This window comes from Zerene cesonia, chromosome 20 (assembly GCF_012273895.1).
Source record: "Zerene cesonia ecotype Mississippi chromosome 20, Zerene_cesonia_1.1, whole genome shotgun sequence".
NCBI lineage: Eukaryota > Metazoa > Arthropoda > Insecta > Lepidoptera > Pieridae > Zerene > Zerene cesonia.
The window spans coordinates 10,735,645-10,761,655 of record NC_052121.1 but is presented as its reverse complement, the minus strand read 5'-3'; positions in this window follow the sequence as shown (position 1 = coordinate 10,761,655).

The following is a 26,011-nucleotide window of genomic DNA, read 5'->3' as shown; positions in this document are numbered from 1 at the left end:
AAATGACTCAGACAGATAATGTTAAACAAAATTAAAGCAGCAGGCAGTAAAAGTACATTTAAAACTAACATAAAAACAACGTGAATTATAATTATTGTAGTCTTTTTAAAACTATTAAGTTCCAGCAACAATAAAACACGAATTAAGAACGTTTGAAGTCGGAACGTCCACGTGAGATGTTGTTTTTTGGCGCGCGAAATGATTATGTGTCTGTGCGGTGTAAATCAGACGCTAATGTACGCATGATCGCGCTACAACACGTCGCTAAGCGCCAGCGGGGTCGCCGACCGGCCCGGGGTGACATGTTAGGGCTGACGGAACAATAAAAGCACTTACTAAGGGTACTTTCGGGTGTTATATCAACCCTAACGCCAGTTTACTGGTTGGTAAATGCAAAACATATTTTATAATACTTTTCGTTCTAACTATCAGGTATAGTATTATGTTATGTGGCCTTGTGTTACAAAGTACATTAAGTATTGAAATGAATAATTGAACTTAATACATACATTATAGAAGTAGAGAGTATCGTAATATTTTACTGAGTTCACTTAATTCTAATGATATTAAATATCACATTAGTTGGGCAGCCCTGCGTACGGCGGCCAGGTGCGCCCCGTGACGTCACAGCACACATGTCGCGAATTTCGCGGTGCCGGTAGTTGGTACACATCACGTTATTGTTTACTTTGTGATCCGATACTGAGTTGTGACTATCGTGCGGGCGTGTTCCCCCGCTTTGTAAACACGTGCTTTATTATGTATAAAATACAACATTATTTGACTTTTAAACATTTTTTCGTTACCGTTTTAAATTTCATTTCTGGTAAACTTCTCGGTTCTTATTTGGTGTTCTTTATAAAAATTGCAATAATAACTTTATGTTAAGATGACGAATCTTCATAATATTTTCATAATAGATAATATTGATTCGTATAGTATTGTCTTCGCAGTAAATTGTTTATTTAAACAAACGATAGTTATCGTGAAATATTGTTAGTCATAACATTGACAAAGGCTCATTTATATTTCGCTTGTAAGCTAATAATGAACGTCATTACACCGCTCAACAGGGCTCGGTTATAATGTGCACATCATTACCCGTATGAATACAATTACCATATACATGTAGATGCATGATTTCCAAGTTTCGCTTCCTGGCTCGCCGTATTACAGCAGCGCTGTCCTTATTTGGCCGCGGCATGCGGAAACTAACGCGAGATGCTACTGTGCGAGGGATCGCTTCGTACCTATATACTTATAGCGTATTACTGTATTTTCTGAGATTTCGTACCTTCTTTCGTTTTGATGCCTATTTTGTTTGTTGGTTTTCAGATTTAATACTTATCAGAAACTTTTACAGTGCATAGTAGGTAAGTAACATCATTAAAACAAAATTGTTTAATTATTTGATACTTCAAAACATCTTTTGGTTGTCGCTGATATGCAACAGTCAAGTATAGTAAGTGTACGACAGGGTAACTGATAGCTGCGTGATTTATACGACTCTATTCAGAGAGAGGGCAAGTCAGAGCAATAAATATAGTGGTATCGGCGCGCACAGTGGCGCCTCGCGGACTCTCCTGATAAACACGAATGTTAATAGCAACAGTAGGGTCATAAATGTCATCTAATTCTTTGTAAAATTAAATTATTATTATGTGCTATGAATTATAACAGCTCTTTTTTAGTTTACCTTCATTTACATAAGTTTATGATTTTATCCAAACAATTCAGAGCTGAGAATGTTAAACGATTTCTGCTTTGTTTTTTAAAACAAAAGATACAATAGTGTTATGAAGTGTTGAAAGCTGAATATGAAAAGGTCGCGAAAATACCAAATACGACTATAATAACAACGAAAAGTCAACAAAATACGATATAAACATTGAAGACGAAATTTATCAAAGGTCACTCATGCGACGAAATAAAGCACAGACAATCGCACTACTCATTTGAAATTACAATAAATATTCCAATTCATTATTAAAGTTACAAAAATTCATGTCATCTAACGAAAAAAAATATGACAAATCCAACACCGATGTCAAGTATTTAAATGTAGCTTTATGTTAATTTTGGTTCAGAAAGCATTGGGATTTCTTAATATTTAAGACGGGATTATCTAATTTAAGGCCGCGGCTTAAAGTTATCTCATTATAATAAATTACTTAATCTAAATGTATAATCACGCAATGCTGTGTATAAGATTTAGTTATGTATTAAGACAAGTTTAGAATTCCCATTGTCGCAGATTGTCTGAATTAAATAAATATTTCTCAGATTCTTTTTCCACAGGATACTTATTTTGATTGATCCACTAACGCTCACGAGAGAATATTAAAGTCGTCGTATATGGTGACAAAATCCTGATCAGAATAATTCAATTGTGAAATCTAAAGAGACTCAGACACATAAAATTTTTGCACAATCAGTCTTCCGTTGAGGCACACTTCCGCATAGAACCCATAAAAATTTACTACATATGTCAAATCCATGGTCTATGTTCAAATCCATGATGTTGCATCAGTATTGCATACAATTTGTGTGAGTGAGTCGAGCACGCTTCGACACTTATCGGGCCAGCTCGCACCGGAGCAGGTACCACACCCCAACAGGAGATAGGCGTGAAATAGTAGCCTTCTACTATGATTCGTTCGTTGAGTGGCGGAGCCGGAGACCTGTATCCTATTCCTCGTCATTTGCAGTCCATTTATTTATTCCCTACAACAATCCTTTCCTTTACAACAATCGTTACCTTTGCAGGACGGTGATCGTTTACCATCAGGCGAACTATCACACCACCACAATATAGTCAGTTCCACACTCTAGCATAAAAAAACTGATATGGACAATAACGGCCAAATTATAACTGAATTTCAGGAAAATGCGATTGAGTTAGTTATTAAAAGGCAGTAAAAGCTCGAAGCTTCGAAAGCTCTTAGCACAGTATTAATTTGATATTAATACTGCTCTTAGCGCTTGTAACAAATCTCATACAATATTCTGTCTAATTATTGCAAGAAAGATAATTTGCAATAGTTAACTGTATTACTTTAGTTTGAAGAAGTTATGATTATTGTATGATTTATTTTTATGAGTCATCATCAATTTATTCCTAACTATTAATTATAAAATTTTCTGTTTCACTTTTTATAATTCCGACAATTTTTAAATGTAACAAATAGCATATAATTTACTTTTTCCAATAAGTTAAGGTTATACCGTACATCTATTTTTATCCAGTCGGTGTCACAGATATAGCGACATGTGGAGAGAAGGGGCAGCGTGGGCGCCCTGCGGGAGTTCCGGAAGAATTTATATTACTTTCAGATCTCAATCCAAGTACAAATCGACTTCGCGAAGCAGACCTTTGTATATTGAAACGGCGGTCTTATTTTTGACCCTGGACAAAAAAAATATTTATAGTACTATTATTTACGATATACGTACAATTTTATGATCATAGTCAAGATTCAAGAAGAATCTTCATTAAAAAATGTCATTTGTTATACGTAGTATCTACGGATTGATTTATTTTTGTAATAAATCATGAAATCTTGCTTTCAAATGGAAAAAGAAAAGATGTTATTAGTAACCGAATTTAGCATTAACACTACGTAATTGAGAAGCAAATGCATTGATTTCCAGCGAAAAATCAGCAAAAATTCATCCAGCAAGGTGTCCCAACGTCGCATTCCAAACAAACTTTTTCCCTCAGGACTTTTCCCATCCAAGGAAGTATAACGGCTATAAATAACAACGCAATCGCGTTGTGGAATTTTCTCGGTCGAGATATTTGTGTGGTCGGAAGGTTGCGGCAGAGCGTGGCTGGAGCGTGGAGGCACTCGGGGCGCGGCTCCACAAATACGAGTGTTTGTGACTCGCACATATTTGCACCCTTCTAGTTGCCGTTTTTACGTGAGTTACCAAAACGTGTTTCGACTTACCCACTTCATAAATATTATTCGATGTCAGGCGAGAATGTCATCGTTAGAACAATCAACTTCAACACACTAGGTATACGCTGCTTTGAATCATACCTACAGTAATTACGTATGTTATTTCATAAATCGAGAAACATCGATTCGACAGAGTTTCTATGTAGTCGACGACCTCAAATAGATTGCAGATTAAAATTCAATTAATAAAAGTTTTTTAAAACTGACGGTACTGGCTTAGAAATCCCGTTATCATTTCATGTTTGTACCAGTCGAGCACAGGTCCGTAGGGCAGGGATAAATCGAGGGAACCATAAGCAGGTAGAATGGAACCTGTTTATAAATGCCGCTTGCCTGGAAAGGAGGGAAGTACTGTTACGTAGCTGACCGCTATAAATGGTGTCTGCTGTCTACGGGTGATAGTGTATGCCATAACGAATAATTTTATCAAGGAAACAAATGATTCTAAATGTTTCCCTTTACAGTCAAACTGAGAATAAGATTTCGATGGACCCTTTCTTAATGTATACTAAAAATATTTGCCATTGTAGTATAAAGGATTACATTCATACCATAACTCTCATTAATTATTGTTTGTTTATGGTATCTAGCAATGTATTAGCTAAATCAGTATTTGTATTAGATATGTCCAAGTTCAAAAGACAAATGCAAGAACTATGTATATATAAGTAACTAGACGCTCGTCCCGGCTCCGCCCGGATATCAAATTTCCTGGTGTATTCCAAGGGAGCATTTAATCGGGATAAAAAGTATCCTATCAACCAAGTCAGCTCAGCCCTATTTACTATATACCAAATTTCATAAAAACCCGTTAAGTAGTTTCAGCGTGATTGACGGACAAACATCTGGACAAACAATTGCCCATATTTATAATATAAGTGTATATAAGTGTGATTTAAACAGCGCTACCGGGAATTTTTTATCTTTGTACACGTACTTAGCTGACCAACATCTCCACGGAGCGATTAGTGAATAAACAATAGTCCGCGTTTTGGTCTCGATTGCCCAATTGTATCCCTGATAATATATTTGTATGCGAACAGTGCGGTGTCCTCAAGTGAATGCCTCGGCGAAATACTGTACTCGAGTGACACTGCTTCACAGTGTCAGCCATTTATTTATTTCGTGCTCTTGAATTTATAACCCATTTCCTTGTGTTGTTGTTGCGTTTTTCTTTTATTTATTTAAATTGGATTATGTTTATTGCTGAGTTTGAAATATAAATAACATACCGCCATGCATTTAACTTCTGTCTCTCTGAAGTTTGTCATTTAATGTAAGTTTTCACAATTATTTATAGTCATATCGGTGAGTCAGTTTCGATAAATAATCAATTGTTACAGTATTCGTTATAATTTTATGGTATTACGTAATTGAACATTTTAATTTCATATGTGGTAGTCGAGCACGCTTCGTCACGAATTGGGCCAGCTCGCACCGGGGAAGTACCACACCCCCACAGAAGACCGGTGTGAAATAGCATTCTGCTGTGTTTCGTTCGGTGAGTGGGGGAGCCGGAAGCCCATGTCCTTTTCCTTCCCCTTCCCAGTCCTTGCCTTTATTCCTCTCGCCAATCCTTTCTTAATCCCTTCCCAATTTAAAGTCGGCAATCCATTTGCACAGGCGTAAGGTCTGTAATCGGCTTTACGCCTCTACAAATGTTCATGGGCGGTGGTAGCGCTTACCATCAGGCGTCCCACCAGCTCCATTGCCGACTGTGACATAAAAAAAAAGAAAACAATATCTTCCTGTCCTTCCGATATTCAATATAAATTAATTTCGCAAAACATCCCTGTTTAACAAAATTCACAAGCTTTATGCTAGCGGCTTCGCTCACGTGTAAATAAAAAAAATGTGTTCCTTGGATCATCGAAGAAGAGGCAGTACGACATTTTTACGACTTAAAATGAGTTTATCTCACAAACTATTTGATAAGCAAAAAGAGTATAAAGAAACCTCTATTTTATTTTAGAGACCTACCCGAAGCCTACGCTTTCTACTCTTGTTTAATTACATGTTCGCATATTTTTGTCTCCCGATGTATGTATGTGTATGGAACAATAAAAATATTTCTTTGAAATAAAATATAGCCTATAAGTTGATCCCAATATTTGTGTATCATCATCAATAAATTTAAAATCTGCATTGTAATATTTGTGTGTTTCATGGACATACGAACATAAAAAAATTGCTAACCGTGGGTTTCGTGTTTGCAAACATGCATATTGCACGGTAATTATTATTTTATTAATATTCGATGTACAGTGAATAATCCATAAGTTAAAAGTTAAATTGCACTAATAAATTAATTTTGAACATAATATGGAAGGGACTGCGCGGACAAAGCAGGAAGTTTCTGTTTAATTTCGTATTTAAACCTTTATTTGGGATTGTTAAAAATATCGAGTGATTAGTGAGTGGTGTCGGCCCACGTTCGCCGCACACGTCTATTTATACTGCCAATTAAAACTTACCAAATTGGAGTCCTCTTGCTCAATGCCACGGTCACGTGGAGAATCCTCTCCATGAACACGTTTTTCTATATAATTGATTGCGTATTTGTAGAGACTTGTATACAAGTTGGAAACAAGGGAAGATTAGGTTTGGTGTAATAGTTTTAAAATCGAAACGATATCTGTAATACGATTTGCGAAAGGTTATAATCATTAAATTGAGCAATAAACAGCAACGAATATCGTAGTATTGCGTTTCGTTTCGCACAATAATGATTCCGGGTAGCGTTAATGGTAAACAGTGGCCGGTTGTCGCGTAAGGCGAGCCGCGTCAGCTGGCCTCTGCTCGCGTATCCTTTTACACCCGCTGCACACACATTTGCCACTATAGTACACTTTAATCGTAATATCATTGATATTTTGCATTGCATTTTTTGTTATGTAGTTTAAATTTGGGACGGCAAATATGAACTCTTTGAAACATTTATTTAAGATATTTTCTGAATTTTTTAGATAAAATAATTAATTCACAACTTCTACCTTTGAAACATTAAAAAATAATACAAATTATTAGAAAGTATTTCAACAAGTAAGTTAGGGACGAATTGAGGAATGCTTGATTGGGTCAGGTGCAAATAGATTGACGCCAAATGGAATTTTACTTTATCGTATTTCGAAGTGATAGACTGATAATGGGTATCAATAAAATGCCCTTTATTCCGTTGAACAGAATAAAGAACATATTTGTGCCCACAGTAAATCGAGAAATATATAAATGATTATATAATATATAAGCTTCGCAAATAATTCGACACAAAGTCAAATAAAAAAAAATGCGTTATGGGGCGCCCGATTGAAGTGAGAAACTAAAAACCATATACAGTGCAACCTTAATATAACGTACCTCAATATAACGATTTCCTCGATTTGACAAATTCTTCGTAATCCCCTTGAATTGTCCATAAGAGTCAATGTAAAATATCCCTTTACATTACGAACATTTTTTGCGAACAACCTCTTTATAACGAATTTTTAACTATCAAAAAGTTAAGTTAAAGTATAATTACCTCTAATTAACGAATTTCGTCAAACCAAAACCTTTAACCAAAATAAATAAAGTGTAACCAATGTAATGATTCTTAATCTCATAGTATGTGATTTTTTTACCTCTTCATAACGAATTTTAGACCAACCTAACCTCAACATAACGAACCTCAGTTCAACGAATTACTTGATGTAACGAATATTTATTTGTTCCCTTCCGATTTGTTATATCGAGGTTGCACTGTATTAGTAATCTGCATATACTTTAACTAATCTAACCATATGCGTGACAGAAAGGGAATTCAGACAGACGGCCGCCGTAACGCATTACGTAACGATGTTGTTTACCCTACCATAAAAATCATAATCATTTAATCAATTAAATAATTTGAGATAAGGAAGAGAGAAACACATTGTTTTGGCCGTAATTTATATAAATAACAAACAAATTAGAGCCTACCTGTATTCATTACATGACTAAACGTTTTCCTGATGTCGCGTGTAACAAAAACCGACTATACACAAGGTTTGCTATTAAGCAGGTAAATAGAAAGTAGTTTAAGTGGACAATAATCATATCCCACATGCGGTCCACTTGCAATCGGTAAGTAAGCAGAGCTAGCAGAGTGTCCCCACTTACTGCTCAGTATCACGGAATGTTTATTTGGATGAAGCGTTCTAACTACACCTAGTGTGGAAGAAGGCACAAGTGTAAGAGAAATAAGTGAGACAGTGAATGCATATCAAATATCTTGAGTCCATCAACGCGTTAGGTTTGCTGGTATTTTGATCCGTCGTAACACATGTGCAGTTAATTATATCATTGAAATGAGTGTTGTTTTGTTTAATGCGATAAATTTTTAAGAACAAGAATTCGTTGCTGAAATGTGAAGTCATCCAGAAACTTGGCACATATTTCGGATAACGCGTATCGCATGTCGATGTTTTCCTAAACTTCCGCGCGACAGCGAAGTCGATCTTTTTTAAAATGAAATATTGCGATTTCTACGTGGATCTTTGAAATCTAGCAATAATAGACTCGAAAAAATAGACTTTTAGTGAGGTGGATTTCGAGTAGATGTTTTGATATCTTCGTGATTTGTTTTCGTGTTCAATTCTTAGAAGCTGGTTAAACTCACGCAACAGTTATAAATAAACGTCTAAACTATGTCTATAAGGTTCACTAGCACCGTTTTATCTCAGCAGGCAGAGGATATCAAAGTATGTCACTGCTGATTGACGTCACCGAGCAGCGGTAATTAACAGGAACGCGGCGCGAGCAGGATGCCCTAACGATGTGTCCGTCCATCAGCGGCCACTTCATCGCAGATGTGTCTTATTATTGTACACGAATTATTTACATATTAGCGAACGGTTTTAGCGCCGCCTAGTTCGTTTTGTTCGCTCGAGTAACTTTCTTCAGTAAAATTAATTACAGTGGGTAACTAATGTTGCGTATCAGGTTGTGCGTTAATGGGATGCCTCTAATGGAATTGTATTGGAAATGTAATTTGGGAGTAATACAACAGATTTGTGAAAGCAGTCGTGCGACATGAGCGTGAAGACGACATTTTGTGTCTTATACACAAAATGTTCGAATTGGATTACACAAAACTATTATCAAGGCAGATATTAGTAGTATATCATAAATGGACTAAGCCGTCGATGGAAGTTATTTCAAGGTGTGAATGAATTCTTTGTTTAAAATAAATATTTCAACTAAATTTTCAAACAAAGCTAACGTTTCAATAATTAATAAAGATGGAAGTAGAGTGAGGTCTGTAAGCGGATGAGGTCAAATGTTAGAATGGGGTCATTAGGGAACAAGATATTGCACTTTAACTATCATTGTCTTTTCTTCGTATCTTATCTTGGTTTTGGATTATCCATTGTAGAGAAATAAAGTAAATTGAAAATAATACTTTTCACTGAATTCTGAAATATTCTTAGAAAATACGTTTTAAAAACTGTAATTAAATACTAGACGCTCGTCCCGGCTTCGCTCGGATATCAAGATTCCTGTTTTATTCCAAGGAAACATTTAATCAGGATAAAAAGTATCCTCTCACCCAAGTCAGCTCATTCCCTGTCTGTTTACCAAACATCAAAATCCGTTCAGAAGTTTCATCGTGATTGACGGACAAACATCTAAACAAACAAAGATTAACATTATAGTATTAGTGTGATAGTGTGATTTTAATTTAAAAGATATATAAGATATGTTCTTATAAAATACATGTATCAGTAGTTCCTTGTATTTGTGTTCGAAACTGTTCAAACCGTTTATCTTTAAAATATAGATAAATATCAGGTTTAGGTACATAGCAGTAAACAACAACCAAACCCAAATGCTATAGAGCTCTATGAATTCTAGACAATAAAATGCCTGCATTCTTTATCGAAGGCTTGTTAAGATGTTTTGCTTGGAGGACAGACGCGACGTGATGGTCCCTTGCCGATAGTTTCGTCCTTTGTGTATCCAGTAAGTTGATCCAGTAACAGATACAATGTATTAAGTATTATAACAATAACGTTGTGTGGTAATGCATCGCAGCTGTATGTAGGGCTGGCAGAGACATTCTGTTCAAACGATAAAAATGCACCTACCAATGTTACATGAGCCGTACATTGCCTTTTTTAGGAAAGAAAAAAATAATAATAAGAAACAGCCAATCAATAAAAAAGAGTATATTAGATTGTCCGAATATAACTAAAGTATTAATAAGTATTCGCTTTTCATATTATTGCTAATTGTTTTAATACAAAAATCGATTCGAACGGGATCTGTATCACTTATAAAAGTGACATAGTTTATAAATAATCTGAATCTCGGAAACATCTTTAAGGATTTTAATGAAAGTAACTAAATATAAATCGAATTATTTTTAGTAAACGCCAAAAAAATACCGAGCTTTACTCACGGCACTATTAATTTATTTATTTTACTACTATTTATTTATTTTATGGTGGTCGTTCCATGTACCCGGACTAAGCGTTCGACTGTACTTTCTTCATTCGAACCGCAAGGGACTGGGACGTGCTCCCTGTGTTCCTTGACGGGGATTATCTGGGGATCTTCAAAGGCAGGATGAACAGGTAACTCAGACTACATCTACGCTTACCAGCAGGCGAGATGGTAGTCAAGCGTTTCCCTATCACACATAAAAAAAAGTATGATAATAATAACGACCTTGTCATTTAAGATTATGCGTTATATATTGGCTCTAAGCAAAAATATTTAATTCACAATCTAACACATCTCATTTACATGTTACAATGTATCGGAGGCCAGCCCTAGCGTCTAGTATCAAATGCCGACGGTTAATAATACCCCGGCGACTTCGCGACAACGCACAGACAGACTGTTATATCTATATTCTTATTTTTAATGCGCTATTTTAGATTGCGCATTAACGGATCGGTGTATCCTACTGGTGTATTTTTGTATTGATTTAAATTGGGCGGAATAGTTTGTGATTTATCGGCTGTTAAATTTAACGCCCGTCGTTTAAACTTTTTGACTCGATTTTATTAGCTTCACTTGTAACTATGAATTACAGTTGTAATGACGACGTTAGTTTAACTTTTACTGAGGTATCAATTGAAAGGAAGCGATGTTTGAAGTAATTTTTGGAAAGTAAAGAGAAACTCAATGGGAAACAACCGAGGTGACGGATAATTGAAATGTAACACTCTTAAAATGAGACTGAGTTTATAAACAATGTCTATGAGTTTGAACAGGTATCATACATTATATCGTAATGATTTTATAAGCTAAATATCGGAATCATTTAGATGTGTGGTTTCGGTTTAAAATTCAATGAATTGTTTTGATTTTGAAGATATTTAACTTTGTAAAAATAAGATTGAAACGTTGATAATATTTAATTATGTTAAGTTATTGCAGTTTGTTTTGTGATAATCTGTGAAAATACTAAGCAACTAAGTCTTCTTCACGCCTAACCAACTGAACCGATCGGGGTGAAAGTGCAGAGATAGCTTAAGAACCGAAAGATAATAGGATAGTTTTTATCGCAGAAATCCCACGAGATCGGAGGAAGTGAGCGAGGAAAACTCGTACTGTCTATAGCTCCATTTAAATACGCGGGCGAAATCACGGGCGGAAGCTTAGATAAATATTCTGGGAGGGTTAAATAGTTCGGCCTACTAATATCGTTCTGCGCTAACGCCTAACAAGAAATACAAACAGAAAAAGTGTTTATGGCAATTCCTCGAACTAAAACTACAGATAGAATCAAAATATATAATACATATAATAGTGACCGAGAGGCACGGGCATTCTGCGGGCACGGAGGCGTGTTATTGCGTTCTTCAAACTCAACAGATCGCACAATGGAGCCGGCGACATTCTCATCAGGTCCGATTTCTGCTGAACTCACGTTTAATCACATAATTGGTCGCCAACTATCGCCAAATGAATTCTCTTATGTAAGTCAATATCTTACGTTTGTTTATTTTAACTAAATTATTTACTTCATAAATAAAGGAAATGAAAAATCGTGACGTATTTATGCATAAAAATGTAAATTAAGTAGCTGTTTTCTATGCTTCAATAGAAAAACTTCTATCTATCTTATCGAAATTACATTCACAAAAAATGTCCAAGAATTTGCTAAGTCATGCAGAAGATGAGTTCGTTTAACAATTTTGTCGATAACAATAGGATAGGAACACTCAGCTAACTGTTAGATGTCGTGCAATAAGATATTAGCCCAAGACCCAACTGCCCGATTCTGCATGTTTTTTAGATACATAAATTTACCATGACATAAAGTTATGACGATAGGTTGACAGGCATGACGATAGGTTGCCTAGAAAAATCCCTAAGCATCTGTAATTACATTTTAAAATGATATTTTTTTAAATTGGAGCCCTGAATTCAAAAATAAAAACATAATTTATTCAACAAATAATAATCGATACGAACCAGCGTTAATCCATTACAAAATCACAAATGAAAAGTAAAAGTGACGCATGCGGGCAATTTATTATGAATTTAATAATAAAATGTTTGCGCCATAAATTTGTGGGCACGCAATAAAGCTGTCGCGTAAAGAATATCCCCGTGAGGACGACCTTGCGAGCGACGCCGGGTGACAAGCTATATTGTCGGACATAAATCCCACCGGCCTTCACGAAGCACCCGTTTTATGGCGCAGGGCTTTCAGAACGCCTCACACTGTACTAATATAAGAATTAGACCTTTACTAACAGTTTCATATGTCTTATGTCTGGCTCTGGCCTTCACACTTGTTATAAATGTATGATTGAATATATTAAAGTGCAAGAGTAACGAACTTTAACAATTGGTTGATGTGATGTACAAAAGTTTGTATAGCATACTTTTTTGAGTATATTTTTAAATATATTCAGCACTAGATATGGGCATAACTAACTAGTGTTAATAATTATATTGAATAAGGTTAATGTAATGTTATACGAACGTTCAAAGCCCTTGGTATAATTTATGAGTCGCATAAAGGCTTAGGCGTCTTTATTTGCGGTGCGATGCGGTCAGCGAGCCAGACCTTCCGACTTACCTTCGAGCTTTAAATAGGCTTCAATTTCGATATAGCTTTAGCGGACTGATAACGATCCAATAAAATGCCAGTTGGCTGTTCAAAAATAAATTTTAAGATAACTCAATTCAGTATAAATCGTATAAAATATACATTGATTTATATTTTCACACACTAGCGTTCTTTACTTACCCTAAGACATTCATATAAAGATGAACATTATTATGCACCTATAGAAATATGACTGTAGAATATGGCTATTGCGTATTATATGACTTAGAAAACATTTCGTTTCAACGATCAAATTAAGCGCACGAATATCGAATATCATTATTGAAAAAATCGTCGTGAAATTTAAACAATTAAAAACATCTAATAAGAGCCGGCAATCTAAATACCGTGGCAGGTCGACGTCGCGCGCAATTCCAACATTTTTCATAAAAACGCCTCCGCAAATACTCGGCACGGTATGCGCCGCTTTATTTATTGCTTATATCTAAACGAGAATAAACTTTATGGTATAGAAGCGATGCTCCGGTGAAATACTGAGTTATGATCCACATCTATTGTTTATGGGAGCGGGGTTTTGATCGCCTAGTTTGTGTTCGCACATTGCCCCCAATTACGAGTGAGGATTAGTCCATTTCAAATGTTATTTGGAGCGGGATGTAATAAAGAAGTGGTCTTATTTATAGTAGAAAGAGAAGGAGATCAAGTTAATGTCTCGCCTGATGAAAATTCCACATGTTACATTTGTCATGTTATACAGGGTCTGAGCCTGATATTTTTGTATTTTTTTGATTTCACTTAAAGTCAGACAGAGATTTATAACTACTGTATAATTTAATATAAATTACGTTTAGTACCACACCCCCACAGAAAACCGGCGTGAAATAGTGGCGTGCCACTGTGTTTCGTGCGGTGAGTGGGGGAGCCGGAGGCCCGTTTCCTTTTCCTTACCCGTCCCAGTCCATTCCTTCTTTCCAGTCGTTAATCCATTCCTTTTCCCTTATCCCAAAAAAGCGGGCAGCGCATTCGCAGAGGCCCAACCTTTGCGAATGTTCATGGGCGGTGGTGATCGCTTACCATCAGGCGAACCACCAGCTCAGTTGCCCGCTATGACATAAAAAAAAAAAAAAAAAAAAAAACGTTATATTACGAGATTTTTGTATGAAGCAGTGTTAAACAGCTATACAGCAGTTTGCAACATTATTTCTGTGTACACGGAGCGTATACCCAAACTCTTAGTGCCTACACGTCAGCGCAGACATACCCTAGAGACTGGTCTCGATAATCGATACGCTGTTAGTAAAACGATGAAACATTTTTGATTCTTGCATTGAAAATGTTCGTCTGACGCGATATCGTCTACATAGCTATTTAACAATTTATACGTTTGAGAGCTTTGTCGTATCATTTTAAATAAATTAAGTATTGTAGTATACTCGAATCTACTCTACCATTAATGTACTCTTTTAGTTAAGAAGGATATTTAATGCTTTTTAATCGTGTCACGTATAGTTTCAAGTTAATATTTTTAGTATAACATTTTAAACGTTTTGTAAAAAGGTGTATGTGGTACAGTGTACAGCATAGTATATCTATTTAGGACTAGGTAGTAAATCAGGAAAACGAAGATGATTTTGAAAACTCGATTCCCAGCCCATAATAAGGTAATTTAAAAAAAATCGAATGTGAAGTGCAACAATTTAGTTTACAATAGTTTTCTCCATCAAAACGAATTTCAGTATTGTTGGAAAGATCTTTAAAATATACTTTTGTTAGTGATAAAGTGTTCCGCTCCGTTTGAAATGGCGGCGCTTCCGACAAGCGTTAGTTAAGAGATACTAAACAAACCGTTAAGTTAAATTGAGTGGCCTTGTCGCCCTCTCTCTAGGTCACTGAGATGGGAGTCAATCTCTTCAATGATTTGGGTCACGCCAATAAAGTTTCGGTAGTCTTAGGGATAGGTGGACTATAAAAAATGTATAATGTATAACTCACTGCATGCTGTGACCTGTAATGAGTGTTTGAATTGTTTCAGTAGAGCAAGAAATCTCGATCGGAGTTGATGGTAGGTTATTTCTGTAATAGGTTTGGAAATATTCCTACACACACACACACACAATATTACATTATTATTCATTTATTACTGGAACGGTAAATAAAACTGAAACTAATCAATAAACTATTTCGCAATATTATCACAATATTTTAACTGGTTGTTAGATAAAAATATACACAGATATCAGGTGAGGCTAGATAAGTCCGGGGTCTTTAAATTTACTTTTGTATATGTTTCATGTGACAATCTACGTAAAATAATTAAAGACGTACGAGCGTAGAAACATGCATATCAAAGATTAAATTTCATTAAAATAATCATTTAATATTGATTTTTCCATAACGTATTGCAAAGCATACAAGTAAAGTATTCAATCGCCATATTGGTATTTATTTCGCAGTACCGAGCAGCGCCTACTGCCCGCACCACCGTAACATTAAGCAGGCCATAAACAGGATTCTGTTGAAACTGGATCATATTCTGCGAGCAAAATGACTGCATAAATGGAGCTTGTTATTTTACTAGTGTGTTGTGACATAAAATTAAACTTATCCTTATGTTATTATTCTCCGTTACATAGTATGCAAGAATTATAGAAGCTTATGGAAGCTTACCTGGTTGCATGTTAATCTAATAGATAAATCGTTTCTTTAGTTTTTGTTTACGTAACACATAAGCATATCTTCATAATAAGAATGTCTTCAAGCAAAAACTTTAATTTTTATAAAAGTTATTTAGTTTCTTTGTCTCTGGAATATTCCTTTTATTTCATTTTTAAATTGTTATATTTGAACGCATTCCTTATAAGACCAAGTTAGGGCGCTTGTAATAAAAGTATGAAACAAAGCTATCGGTTACATAAGCAAAGCCAGTCAATATAAAAAAAAATCGGAATTATTTATAGATTTTGCTTTCTATCGAGACAGCGGCTCGCTCGCTCGCATCGCTGAACTAATCAGTAAGTGTTGATTAAAAATTAATAGTCAGTAATTGTTCAAAGCAGACAAGCAGGCTGAAGATCTATTATTGAATATTAGGTATCAATTATTGGAGAGCCGCCACCTACGCGCCTGACCTTAGGCACTTTCAATATCTAATCAACATTTTACGACTTTTAAATGGTTTTAAATAATACTACTCATTTACATTATACAGAAATTATGACATCTTTAATTTTGGAATGTGTCAATACCATTCATTTATTACTTTTTTTTTGTTATAAAAATTTAATAAAATAAATCAAGGATATATCTTTGACTTATTTTACTCGATAAAAACTTATTTTTTTTTACAATTTAGCTCATTTCTAATACATGTAACCTTAATATGCTACAGTAAAATCTGCTAGGGCACATCTAGTCCATTTTGATACTGTTATATAGACTGGACTTCAAAACTACCGCACCTACCAATTTGAAAAAATCTTTCACCAACAGAAGGGTACATTGTTCTGAGTGATATAATCTTTATTTCATTTTATTCTATCCCAGATGAAGCGGGGATAAGTGGCTAGTATTAATATATATTTATAGAATCCTGTGATTTATGATTGGTGACAGTTAAAGTCCCTCTGACGGGTGACCCCAGCTGCACTCAGTAACCGAGTTAGCGGCGGGACTTTAATTGCTAGCAATTTGCTTCGCATCTCACTTATTGGTGAACATTTACTTAATGTCAACTTAATATCCGCAATAAACTTTTGACTTGATCTTAAAAGTGGATATGAACGCGAATAATTCAATACGTTTTATTCAAATGTGTGATAATATCTCTTTAAATTTTAAAAACTAACTTATTTTGCAAATCGAGCTCCAAATTATATGTGGCCACTTTTATATAATAAGACCAAGAAACACTTGGACCTCTCTAAAAATACTAGCATAATTAAAAATATGTTAACAAAATTGCTCCTATCATGGGACTATGCTGAAACTGAGCAATTCGTTCGCATTCAAATCTATTAAGTACTCCAAGACAAGGCTTTGAGTGCAAGGAGCATATAAAGAAGCAATTAGTACATGTTAAAAATTTGTTTAATATGTGTGAGACAGGCCCTTGAAATTGCATGAGTTTATTTATTTTAAATCATAAAAATTGTTACCACAACTATGAATTGTAATTTGACATTAATCTTTGTACCTTTTTTTATTTTATTTTATTTTTTAGTATGTTATTTAATTTCGTCAGTTTAATTTTAATTTTTAATTTGCATGAAATTTTGTATTAAGTGTATTTATTTATAGAATTTTTAAATAATAGACACGTAATTGTCGCCGCTATGAAATTTTATAATTATTAATGTTACCGTTTATGGTCCCGCAGGACAGGCACTGCCTAGTGCGGGATCCAATGAACTCACATTTGTAAATTAACTTTTAACTTTAAGAACCTTGGACACGTGCGTATTACTTACTTTTGATTTTTATGTCTATCTTAAAGTAATAAAGATATTTTAATTTTTAATTTTTTTAATTTTTTAATTTTAAATATACGATACACAAAATAAACACGCTCATTAGTTTAGACATTATGTTATTAGAGATTCGTACGATAGATTAATATATTTTTAGATACGTTGGTTTCAAGGGATTTAATGTGGCCCCTAAGGTGCCTGAAATAAATGAAATAAATGTCTATAAATTAGTAACAAATGTACGTCATAATTTTCATTGCATTTCACATGATGCGCTCATCGTGCTGGAGCCAGGCTTCGTTTTCCTCACCCTTCCCGGTCCCTTCCTTCTTTTCGGCCGTCAATTATTTCGTTATCCCTTACCTCTTAAAGCGGGCAACGCTTTCGCAGGCGCTACTCTGCGATTGAACATGGTTGATGGTGACCGCTTACTTTTAGGCGAACTACCAGCTCAGTTGCCCCCTATGACATAAACAATACATAATCCAATCTTTATTCATATAACATCATTTAGTTTATGTATCACTTACTAAAGCTCTAACTAAAAATATTGTTAATAATGACGTAAACTTTTGCAAGAGCCTGTAAACAGCATTTTTTTAATTTTCAATATTTTAAGAACTCTTGATATCGACGCATAGAATAATCGGTTTATTCATGTCTCTAGATAAGCACATGAAATGAATACATAAAGTAAGTCATGAGTTGTCACTAATTTTGCTACCCGATAGTAGAGCGACTTAATTGGATGGTCTAAGAATCTTGTGCGAGCCAAAGTTCAATCTTTATAAGGAAATCCGCCCGCACAAATTATGAGCGAGTACAGCTAACTACAGCTCGGTCGAGGTAAGCATCCGACACATGTCTATTTAATCATATTACTATGTCATGAGACGAGTATTCTCTCAATGATGTATGTAATTTGATAATGTTTTTTCTACACTTATATTATAAAGATAAACCTTTCGTATTTTTGTATGTCTGTAACATTCCCACTCGACCGAATTCAAAAATTCTTTTACCATTAGAAAGCTGCAACTTCACTGTGTGATACAGACTATATAAGTACCCCAGGCGAAGTCGAGGCGAACAGCTAGTTATGTATAATCGGATATGGGCATTTAGAAAATGTTGTGTTGATGAAAGACAGAGGATAGGTTCAGTACAATTTAGTTCCTAAGATTGATCAATATTTTCCATACGGTCAACATATTAATAATAATTATCCCTTATAATGTAAAAGACCTTAAAGGACTGCTTCTCGTATTCAATAGACGATATGAACTGTTATTATAGAAACATATTAATTATTACATTTTAATAAAAATCTTCACTCTAGGATGAAAATATCCAAATGCATAAAAGTATTAAGAAACAGGGTGATGAGGGGAGTATTGACCAGTTATCTGTTCGTCTAGAAATTATTTCAATTAACATTAGGATATAATTGAGGACTTGGCGCTCGGCACGCAGACACGTCGGTACATCGGCACCGTGACACGCTGGCACGGTGACACGTAGGCACGAAGCTTTTACAGATATTGAAATAATTTCTCTCCATCTCACTTGTTAAATGGTATATAACACAAACAAACAAACAAAATGGTGGGTGATTTATATTGTATTAGTTTTGCTCCACTTGGAATAGGACAGTTGTATGACTGACCGCGTTAATTTTGTTTTCATCTCTCTTCGAAGACGTCGGACACATTAGGTCTATTTATACGAGACGCCTTATCGCCTGTTTAGTATTTTCCTCTCATAGGTCCATAGCAAGTTCCAGGTGCAATATTGGCGCCGCGCCGAGCCTCGCGTGCCATTGTCTGGTATGTGTACTTGGTTGTAAGGTTGTATGCCCTATGCAACCAACCCAATATGGCCTTTAACGTAAGTGCATAAACGATGCAATTGGATGAACAGATTTTGTAACAGTACGCTGTTTTGTCGGCGAGTTGTACACTGCGGACGTTCCTCCCTCGATGCGGAAACAACCATCAATTATCATTTTCGGTGAATTTTTTTGTGAGTTTAATCCAAAACGTATAATTTGTTAAATTTGTTATCACGAAAATTTTTGCTCGTTTAATGAAAGCTTTAAATTTGCATTAATTAATATGAATGAATGTTGCCTGACAGTCATGTCAGGTGGCTTACCTGTTGGGGCTCCGAAGCCACAAATAATCGAAAGTACATGACTTACGAAGGTTCAAGAAGTTATTTTTTTTGTAAAATATATGAATGTTATAAAATTAAGCAATCGGTGAAAGGAAATATCCGTTAAAAGGCAACATGTACAAAACGACAATACGTCGTATCTATTAACTCTTTAGCCAGCTTGAGGTATTATGGCTCAAGTCATTCTGTATGAGCGCTTTTACTAAACAAAAATGAGGGTATGACAAATAAAATTGAACCAATAAATGTTATCTTATACTTGTTGAGTCGTTCTCGAAAAAGGAGACGAAACATAAGAAATTACATGAATATTTTATATAATTTTAATCTGATGTCTATTTGAAAACAAAGTCTAAATAAAACGAGTGTGGATTAAAACTTCAAAGAAATATATGAAAGTCAGAAATAAATAGCGTGATGAAATTGTAATATAATATTGAACTGGCTTACGCCACGCGCTGGTTCCGACCTGCATATTTATAATTATGTGTCTTTGTGCTGTGAAACACGTTTCTATAGTAAAGCTCGAAGATGTTGTAAAACCGAAAATAAGGAATAAAGGGAAGTTGATTTTTTATCGAAAAATATTTTAGACCGAAATTGATAGGGAATATTAAAGTTAACAACATTGATTTATTTTTAAGATGACATTAGGTCATACACGTATAATATCATTATCATAATATAAGGTTTACACTAGAAGTGCCTCCTATAAATAGCCCAGAAAATCTGTGAAAAGAAGTTTCCTACAAGTTTCCGCACTGGCTTGAACAAATTTGGAACAACGGTGTATTCAGGTACAGTCAAATATTTTTGAATTGGCGCACATCTGTTGGGAATTGGGTTGTCGTAACTCAGAGTCTCGTTGTAGAGGCAATGTTTACATCGCGACGGCGAACTTCGGTCAAGATTGGGCTGTATAGCGAAGCAGTACAAGACAGGAGTGAAGGCGAGTTACACTTAATATTTATATGTCACTTACAATTTTAGGTACTAAACGTATAAATATCTTGGCTATAAAATGTATTAAATGAAACAAATACTCAAAAAAAAAAATGTTGCAGTGGATCAAATACAAGACAGCGTAATATTCCCAACTCATTTTCTGAATAAGTTTATAAGCTGAAAGGTGTGATGCTAATACGATTGATACTGCCTTTTATGGAGTTGACTTTCATGATACGACAATAAACGTAACGTAAGAAACGTAAAGCTGGGCGTCGTTCAAAAATTACGAAGATTGAGAGAGGGAGTACAAACGTTGTTACATTGCATGTGTTCTGCTTATAATGAAATATGTAACAACATAAATATACACATATTAGACCTATCCTTAAATTCATTTAAAATGTACTTTTTCAAAAATATGTACTTAACTTAAAATTGTCGATTAGATATTGTATTAGTGTATAGCATTAGGTATATATAATACATTGCATGCCGTGTTCACCTCGAGAAGGTCTAGCACTGATTACATGATAGATATCATACGGCAACATTATGTAATTATTAATTACTTATGTAAAAAAATACGTATTATTTTTATATAAAATCGCTGTCGCTCCCGCTGCTGGCCGTGTAGCGCGCGGAGTTGTGTTGGCGTCTGGGATCGTAAAGTTGATGGCCAATAAAAGCGAGTGCTCGAGAGTCGAGACTGCTCCAGCCGAGTCACTCGCTGACCGCCTCACTCGCGTTTGCTTTGACGTCATAACTTGTAAACATGCTGATTACTATAAAATCGATACACATTTTATTTATAAAATATGACTTCGTATGGGACATAAACAAAACACTTATTGTGGGAGTCGAGCACGCTTCGGCATGAATTGGGCCAGCTCGCACCGGGGAAGTACCACACCTCCACAGAAAACCGGCGTGAAATAGTGGCATGCCACTGTGTTTCGTGCCGTGAGTGGGGGAGCCGGAGGCCCGTTTCCTTTTCCTCACCCGTCCCAGTACATTCCTTCTTTCCATCGTCAGTCGTTAATCCATTCCTTTTCCCTTATCCCAAAAAAGCGGGCAGCGCATTCGCAGAGGCCCAACCATTGCGAATGTTCATGGGCGGTGGTGATCGCTTACCATCAGGCGAACCACCAGCTCAGTTGCCCGCTATGACATAAAAAAAAGAAACCTTGACGCAACCTTTTGTATTTCTATTAAATAAGCAGGTAGTTGGTATGATTCAAAAATGATCACCGACATACGGAAGAGATAGATGATGCGTAATTTAAATGAAAAAAAAAAATACTATATGTATATATAGTAATTAAAAATTAATCCAACATACAAATTATAAAGATAGCACAAACGAAAGGAAATGAAATAATAATGTAATAAGTCTTTATTAATCTGTAGGTAGTGATGATGCGTTCTAGAAAGAGAGCTGTGGCTATAATTGTGGATAGTATGCAGTTCTGAATTAGCTATTGAGAATATTATAAGTATGCACCAATTAATAAACAAATGCTTACTTACAATGAGTAAAATTTAAGCCTAGCGATATAAAGTAACAAATATATAAACCGTATATAATAACCGTGTCGAAGAAAGTAACGTAGTGCTTCAGGTTAAGTGTAACGTACATAATAATATTATTATAATCCTTGCCAGATTCTCATTCTATGCGGTGTTTTCATTTAAAATTTTATGAAAACGTTTCCATTCATCTCACTTTTTAAATAAAGTTTGTAATTTCATACAATTTAAAAATATCTTTCGTAAAGACAAACACATCTTCGTTAAGTCTATAATACATTTGCATCATCACGAATGATATAATGTAATGTTATGTAAGCTACTAGATACATTATGTTCTTTAAAATCGTATTGTTTTCTTGAAATTAGCTAAAGTGTAGTAAAATCACATGCTCGATGAGTAAAATGATTACTTTTAAATGAAGTGTCACGAAACTCAGAGGTTTAGAGCTCTTATTTATAATAAACTACCTAATCAAATCATCTGTGGTTTTCTTATTGAGTAATAGAAATAAGAAGCAGCAAAAGCTAAACCCAGATGAACGGTTGAGATAATTCAGTTAAAGTTTCTCTTAGAGAGTGCAGGCTAGAGCATTGTTCGTTTAATTACATCAAAGCGAGCGGCGGCGAAAGCTGTTTTCACTTAGAGCTTTGATAACTTAAGCCTAGCGATTGCCTAACTTTAGATATACTTCTTACAAGCACTTTCGTTAATAGATGATCGAAATCAATTATATAAGTCCACTAGCTGACCCGACAATCGCTGTTCTGCCTTTCTATTGTATACAGATTTAGGGGTATGAAAGTGATGTTGGCCGATGCTTAGACCTATTTGATATGCACACAATTTTTCGTGAGAATTGATCCAGTCGTTTCGGTGAAGTATGGTAAATAACATTGTGACACGAGAATTTTATATATGTATAGATAGAAAGAGATATTAGGGCGTTTAAATGCCAACATGTGTTAGTTTTTTTTATGAAATATTAAATGTGGGATACGAGCACGCTTCGGCACAAATTAGGCTAGCTCGCACCGGGGAAGGTATCGTACCAGGTGGTTCGTTCGGTGAGTGGGGGAACCGGAGCGTTTCCTTTTTTCGCCCTTCCTAATCCATTCATTTCTATCAAGTCGTTTATCCTCGTAGTATGAAATATGGGAACTTTTACCGCTACTATTTTACCGCTAGTAATAATAGGGGCTACTCCATATATAAAAATATTTTGACTTGTTCTAATCTTAAATTTTTGTGTGGCATTGTACGAAGAGCTTTTTGTGTTTGTGTTTGCAATCTGCACTAAAGGGTCGAGCGCATTATGTGAACACGTGCATTACAATGTAGGTACAAGTGTCTACAAACTACAAATGCCTAATCTAAATTTGATTCTGCAATACTGCAGAATATTATAGGAGGAACACAGTCTGTTGGAGGTGCGGAATGCGGCCTGAGAAAGTTTCACGTGCCCTTTCTCTGTCGTCTTCTTAGGTCCTACTTCCTACGTTGTAATGCATCGCCCACACTATGCCGAGTTGCGTGGGAAGAACTATGGAATCAACATTCGATTCATGTTGGAATTGTATGTGATGCATCACGTGGAAGGAACACGGGTGGTAGGCATAACCGTAGCGAAAGGTTAAAAGTTCAGATGGTAGGTGTTTCTTGATTATAAGATTTATTGTGGTTAGTAATTTTTGCTAAAAATAATTCGACATTTCTTTATAAATTACATGGTCTTTACGGTCATCCGCTTTATAGGTAGAAATCCCAAATCTATATTTTTACTACTTTGAAATGTTTTTAAAGGTTTTTAAACGAGATTTCTTAAAAAATATTATGATCACCGCGACAAAGCTCACTTAAAAGTGTTTAAAGCTTTACGAGATAAAACATATTGAAAAATCGCGTTTTAAAACCATTAAAAAGTATTGAATTTCTAAATGTATAACACTCGCGTTAAATCAAACATAAGAAAATGGACTCTTTTTTTACCAAATGGGTTAAAGAAGAACAGACAAAAACTGCATTTAAACAAATGCCGGTGACGATGCACTAGTTTTAAGTCTAGGTGTGAATAAGACAGGATTATCAAATTAGGGCAAATAAAGGAAGGACCTTAAGTGGACCCAAAATGCAATGAAGTCTAATAATAAATCCGTCTCATTTCTCGTGGTAATTCATTCATTTGTCAAATGAAGTTGACCCGCTTATGCTCCGAGTGTCAAAGTGGCTAAATCTGTTTATTATAAATTGCCTGAACGCGTTCAGAATTAATTTTATGAGCACTTCGCTGCTGTTTTGTTCAACAACAATAAGTCCAGAATCAGGCCAGTGGTTATATAGCTTTGTCAATTAATGGCCACTGGTTACTGCAATACAATATAATACTAAGTGTGTATTTTGACATTGCGAATTTTATTGAGAAATATTTGATTCTATATTCTATACAACAAACGAGGATACAAATAACTGACATAACATTCATACTTCTATTTCCTTTGGGATTCTCATAAACTGAGAATTATGACAAATTTAAGCAAAGCATTTCAATGGAAATTGTTACATGAATAAGATAAGATAGAAGAGATAGAAGATAAAGAATAAGATATGAGATTTGCTAATTGCAGACTAAAATTCTAATTTCGGTCATTCTTTGTCTATCCTTTGGCTACAGTGTGATAAGGACTTGAAGGCGATTGAGCTCGTTAATAACAAACGTTTTAGAAAACAAAAGATGATCATTGAGATGGCAATTAAGCTCGGCCTTAAAAATGTTAGTTCAAATAACAAGTGGAGCGCGTCAGAGGGCGCTGGTGTGAAGGTTTCCGTCGGCCACTGATAAACAATGATTGATTTATGCCACTGATGTGCATATCACTGCTGTGGAGCCAGTCGCGTCGGTTACGTCATTCCTAAGGGTCGCTAACATCTCAGGAGTCTTACAAATAGTACTCCTATAATTATTTGTCTTTATAAGGTGATTATTGATTCAATCTTTTATGTAGATGGAAAAATAATTATTTGACTGTAACAGAGTATTTGTCAGAAAAATGTATGATATTTTCGATCTTCCGATTGAGAAAGAGACGTTAAATTATCTTGTTTTCTTTTTCATATAAAATATGTTAAGTATTTTCACCAAATTGTTGTGTAGTGATGATTAAAAGTTTCCCATATTTCCCATATATAACGGGTGTAGGCAGGCACAAATCAAATCTAAAGCATTAAGGGCATTGTTACAGAGGGTTTCACACCCTTTCGTTATCTGTGAGAATGAGCTCATATATCATTGAAGAAAATTACAAATATCATTACCTAGATAGACCAGTTTGATGATGCAAAGAGGGTGTAACCCTATATGTATTTTATTATACTGCCCCCAAAAACGTTGTAATGACAGTGTAATGAATACATTGCACATTTATAAAACGCATTTCTTAAAATCTTTTAGTATTGCCAGCGATGGAATACAAATATCATCGAATCGCGTAAAGAACAGATTTAGGGTTGCAAGCTAGGAGATAAGTTCCACTTCGTTTGTATGCAGATGCGTATTACTCGCACAATGAACTTCTACCCCTCAGCGAAATAATTTATTACAATATGTTTTTTGCGTCTTTCACTGTTTGTCGCACAAATGTAGTTCTTTTTACAAGGGCTGGATTTTGACAGGAAAGATAAATGAAACTTTAAAAGTAATCTGTATTTTTTGCAAATTTCACAGAAATATAATGTGGTGGTGGATATTTTTAAAAAGAAACATTTATATTTACATTTGTGTTATGAGAACGTAATATTGGCGATTCATAAACACTTAAATGTTGAGTAAATAAAATAAAAAAATAAAAAAGCCTTTTATTTCTTACAGAATGAAAAAAAAAAAAAA